Source organism: Adiantum capillus-veneris, chromosome 9 (genome assembly GCF_014529385.1).
Source record: "Adiantum capillus-veneris isolate H3 chromosome 9, ASM1452938v2, whole genome shotgun sequence".
Classification (NCBI taxonomy): Eukaryota; Viridiplantae; Streptophyta; class Polypodiopsida; order Polypodiales; family Pteridaceae; genus Adiantum; species Adiantum capillus-veneris.
This window is the reverse complement of record NC_140939.1, coordinates 56,336,472-56,342,022: the sequence shown is the minus strand read 5'-3', so window position 1 is coordinate 56,342,022 and position 5,551 is coordinate 56,336,472. Positions and strand designations below refer to the sequence as shown.

The 5,551-nt window shown below is 41.0% G+C and overlaps 1 pseudogene; it reads right to left on the bottom strand.

Annotated features, from left to right (window-relative positions):
• Nucleotides 1–902: 902 nt before the first annotated feature.
• Nucleotides 903–3,948, bottom strand: LOC147450516 (uncharacterized; annotated as a pseudogene).
• Between the last annotated feature and the right edge of the window lie 1,603 nt (nt 3,949–5,551).

The following is a 5,551-nucleotide window of genomic DNA, read 5'->3' as shown; positions in this document are numbered from 1 at the left end:
AGGATAATAGATTAAGCCCATAGTAGATGCATCCATAATTAGAAGCCCTTTTCTAAATTGCTCGGTTGATTTTCCAATTACTTCTTGTTTGCTGTCGCCGCTTGTAGCATTGCGAAGGATTACAACAAGTGCTTTTTCGAATTTGTGAGAGAAAATATTTATCACTTCCATTGTGAGAGTCATTGATGTTTTGCAAGTTTCATATAAAGCATTCAATTGCGTAGCTCTTTCACTTAAGGACTCCAACTGTGAAGCAAAGAACAATGAAGCTGAAGAGTGCGTGATAAAATTCGTTAAGTAGTTCTCGAACAAGCATTGTTGCATCGTAAGCCTAAATGATCCAAAGCTTAACTTTGTTTGCAACACACTATGGAGTGCTAGAAACAATTCTTGATTAAAAGAATGTGTCTGCATGAATATCATGTCAACGTCTATCTCTTTTGGAATACTCAAATCAGTAGCATTTTCCATGTCTAGTGGAAATTATGTGCATGTGTTTGTTTGTTTCTGGGTGTGTGTCTCTATCTTTTCACACGTATGTATGCAAATATCGATATGGCTATTTGTCTATGTGTTTGCGTTTGTATGTATGTGTGTATGAGGGCAGGGCGAGAGAGAGAGAGAGAGAGAGAGAGAGAGAGAGAGCGTTTTCTATATTTGTGTGTGCCTATTTGTCTTTCTTTGTAGATGGGAGAGAGAGAGAGAGAGAGAGAGAGAGAGAGAGAGAGAGAGAGAGAGAAAAGAGAAATAGACAATCTTTTGAGCAACAACCACAATAGTTAGGAGCACAGCCAAAATTGTGTGAAAGCACCTAAAAAAAAGTAGAGGATGGGAGCATTGGTTACATCCAATCACAATAGTTAGAAGCACAACCAAAATTGTGCGAAAGCACTTACAAAAAATCAGGGGATGGAAGCATTCGTTCCATTCAAGCATATAGTTAGAACAAGCGTGCAAAATTTTGGGCAGCTAATAATGAAAGATGGACATTCGGAACACTAAGTTTCGGTTTCGTACGCCACCACATGCCCACTTGCGTTGATCTTGAAGCGACCAAAGCGTGAGGTTGTTGCCAAGGTGTCTCTTGCCTCAAAAGCAGACTCAATGTAGATTTCGTTGAAGGTCCTATCCAATGAAGGGACTACATCAACTGCTGCACCAATGACTTGCACATCGAGAAGCTTTTTGTCTTTTGTTGCAATACGTGCCTCCAACTTTGGTGTCATGATTATTGTGGTGTTTTTATTGCAAGATCCGCAATAAGGTGCTTGTCTTAGTCTATAGACTTTTGTGGATTTTCAATTTGAACAATGCTTCTCCAACAACACGCTATTGAAGTTGACGAATCGAAGCGTGACAACAACCTGTAGCAGATAACTATGTTAGAGTTTGAGAGGAGGGACTTGGAATATATCACTTTATTCTACATGAGCACACCTCACGATTGTACCCCAAATTTTTGGTTTGAGTCTGAAAGACAGTAGCAAGCTCCACTCTGAGGCGCACACTACGAACGGGCACTAGAATTGTGACGTCTAGTATCGACAAGGTGTTTGGTTTGTCGAGGAATGCTCCAATGTTTCTTGCAACACACATTACAGGGCCATCAACAACCATTTCTTGAAGCAATTGTTGGCAATCATCTTTGCGAGAGTTCACAAAACTCAGCTGCAAGAGAATATTGAGTATGTAAATCAAATCAGAAAGAGCATGGTTGTATGATGGAAGATTTAAAATCTATAATAGAAGACTAGAAAGTAATAAGCAAGGTAGGTCAATTCTTACAAATGCCCTATCTGATGGGAGAGGACCATCTGCAACTAGAAGGTCACCGACAGGTCCACCAAATCTTGATTGTGAGTTGTGCTTTTGTAAAATAACAAAAGCAAGTGTGCTTAACTGAGAACGTCCGATTGAAGATTGTTGTGCACCTATGTCATCAAGAAATGCACGTATCTTGCAATCAGGGGTGAAGGTGAGGGACACTGGGAAAGGTTCTGCTGCGCTTACAGCAGTTGTAGCATCAATGTACAAGGAATACAATGCTGATCCCCAATCTGCTCTATTTTTGCGCCTAACAATTGGGCTGTCGATGTGAACAAAGTCATCGAGGTGGAGCTTGTCGACGTAGAGCTCTATGTATGGATCATTCACCACCACTGTGATAGTGTCCGTGCATTCTTCATCGACCAGGTCGACCTTCAAGTAGCGGTTGTACTTCAACTGGTCAAGGCCAACTTTTTAGGTGCCATACAGATTCAATATCTTGCCCTCGATACAAAATCGCGGGCTAGAATCAGAGATGTCAGTAATCAAGAATTGTGGTAGAAGACTTTGAGCAAATGGAACAATACTAAGATCAATAGACTTGCTATGTAGTTGAGGTGATTCATCTGGTGCATATAGCCTAGAATCTTGAATAGAAGGCCCGACTTCAATTGGGCTTGGATCATTAGCAATGTTCAGAGGTGTGCGCTCAATCAGGTTTAGGCCGATTGTTCCTTGCAGTGGCACAAGAGGCTCAGTAGACAAAGGGGAAACAGGTATTTCAAGATATGCTTCCTTCTTAACATTAATGGGGTCCTCCACAACTTGGTTGCCTACATAATCCAAAAGATAGTAAAATCAGGAAATAGCTCTACGACTCGATAAAACGACTCTCAAAGAAAGGCATTTTCGAAAAACGAAAGGCTCACATCTAGAGTTCACGGAGTCGTTCAAACGAAACAATGCGCGTGCAATAGGCTTGTGGGGCTTATTCAGCTCTTCCTTCAATCTTTTGCGAGGCGGCGATGATGTGCATGCAATTGAGGACACGTCGACACATTTACGACTCGAGCTTGGAGTACCTTCTGTCAACCTTCGAAGCTCTGTAGAAGATCAATTATGAGGACGTAATGCCTTTCACATATAAGGAAAAGTTCGACAACGATAGGTAGAAATAGAAGCACTCATTTGCGATAGAAATTTCCTTGCGTGACAACCTTTTCGTATGGTTACTTCTTGCATACTAAAGCAACTAGAAGGTAGAGACATGCTTGCAATTATAGGAAGATAGGCAATCATAAGAGAGCGGTGAATGTGCTTGTGGTAAAGGTCTACGTACACTTCTGTGTATTACACACACACGCACACACGCGCGCGCACACACACACACACACACACACAGAGACAGAGAGAGAGAGAGATTCAATGGCTATGTAATGAGAATGAGCATGTAAGCATATTGTGTGCATGTGTTACGCGTGCAAAGCTACTGTGTTGGAGAGAATGCACAATGCAAGGATGCAAAATAAAACCTAAGTGTTTCAAAATCTCATTGTGCATCAAATGGTGTATTCAAGAGGTAGTGCTCATAGGCTCAAGCACTCGAAATATTGGTATGGGAGCGCGGCCTACGCGCTACACATGCGATGTGCTCGATCACTGTTTTCAAAAGCAATGCATTTGACTTTTTCTAAAAACCCCTAAAATGTAAGCCTTCCTGTACTTGTTGAGGTAAACCAATTGATTAGAGCAAGATTACTATTGACCTACTGCTGCATTTTGACTATCTTTTGACGATGTGAGTAGCGATTGAAGACAAGCGAAGCCCATGGAAGGATTCAAGCGTAGTATGACATAGAAACAAGAGAATGACCAAAACAAACATTACATTTGCAAAAGAGTAATGGAAGTAATGATTATCGAATAACGACATTCGCCAATTGATATTCGCCAAATTCAGAACTAGCACCACATTCGCAACACAAGTTAGAGATAGATTTCACAATACAAATTCTTCGAAAGTTTGATGAACCAAAATGAGCAACTACAACACAAAAGGCGTCAATAAGTCTCACCGCCTTCGAAGTCCATGCTGTCAGCACCATCGGAGTCTCCACTGCTTACAAACCATTCTCGTCCTTCGGCAACAAGAGAACTCTCACTATGTTCTTTGGAAGCCATTGGCAAGCAAAGCTAAAGGTAATTTATAAGTAAATGAGCTCACAAATTCTGAGATGCACAAAGGCAGAAGAAGGGCTGCTCTTTCACAATTTCATAAAAGCCATTGGCAAGCAAAGCTAAAGGTAATCTATAACTATATGAGCTTACAAATTATGTGAGATGCAGAAAGGCAAAAGAAGGGCTCCTCTTATAGAAGTTGATAACATAATATGATTTTAATATTTGCCTCCATACACCTTTTGAGATGCTGATAACATAATATGATTTTAATATTTGCCTCCACACAGCTTTTGAGATGCACGAGCTCAAATTGAAGTAGTCACCCTCACATTAACTTTCATAGGTGTCATTTCAAGCCTTAGTATATGCATTTGAACATTTTTATTATGGAAATGAGTGAGTGTGTGGGTGTGTGCGCGTGCGCACGTGCATCTCTCTCTCTCTCTCTCTCCCTCTCTCTCTCTGTCTCTCCCCACTAAAGTGTTCGGGAAAAAATATCTTTATAGACATACAAAATTTCTTTTCTTGAATATGCCTAGAGAAAATGTTGAGAATTATATTTATTTTCCAAGTTTTTACATTATTTTCCTCTATTTCGAGGTGGAACTTCTCCTTTTCCACTTGCTCTCAACTGACATTTTTGAGGTTGAAAATGGCACTAGTGTCAGGAAAAATACGGAACCTAGTCTGCTTTAAATGGTTAAATTTGGAAAATCCCGACTAGATTTCAAGCTTGCCTTTAAGAAACTCGTCAAATTTACACAAGTTTTAGTGTGATTGACGCATGCACGTGCATCTCTCTCTCTCTCCCTCTCCCCCGATTTGATAATATAATTGTGCAATCACCTTCCCATCAAGCATTCAATGCCGATGTGAGGGCGGTGCTGTCACGCATGCGCTGTAGAGAACTCCGCGTGCTGCCCTGTAGAAGAGTCGCCTCATGGGTCGGGTCCTGTCAGCGGGCGTGCATCTTGGCCGTCCGAACTTCAACGGCCCAAAAAATGCACGTTTTTGCAACACCTTCTCCTATGGCCTCTGTATGCCAAAAATCGGAAGCTAGTGTATTTTGACCGGTTAAAATTGGAAAATCTCAACTACATTTTAAGGTTGCCTTTAAGAAAACCGTGAAATTTACACAAGTTTCGGTGTAATTGCTCGCTCTCAATTGACATTTTTGAGATTGTAAACAGCAGTAGCGTTAGAAAAGAACCGGAATCTGGTCTACTTTAACCGATTAAAATTGGAAAATCCCGACTACATTTTAGGCTTGCCTTTAAGAAAACCATGAAATTTACACAAGTTTCGGTGCAATTGTCGGCAAAAGATTAAAATTTTGAGCTACAAAGCGAGATAATTTCAAGTTTCCTCTTATTTTCATTGTCTAGGAAAAATATATTTTCCTGGCCATGAACACAAAGACATTAAGTTGCAACACATTTTTCGTTTTTATACATTATCATACTGTTCGACTGCAGAACTTGGTACCATGCATTCAATGCCACACAGGCGGTGAGGGCCGTGCAGGCAGGCATGCGGTATGCATTCAATGCCACAGTGCGGTCAGGCTCTGAGGCGCTGCGAGCTCTGTGTAGGCACGCAACCA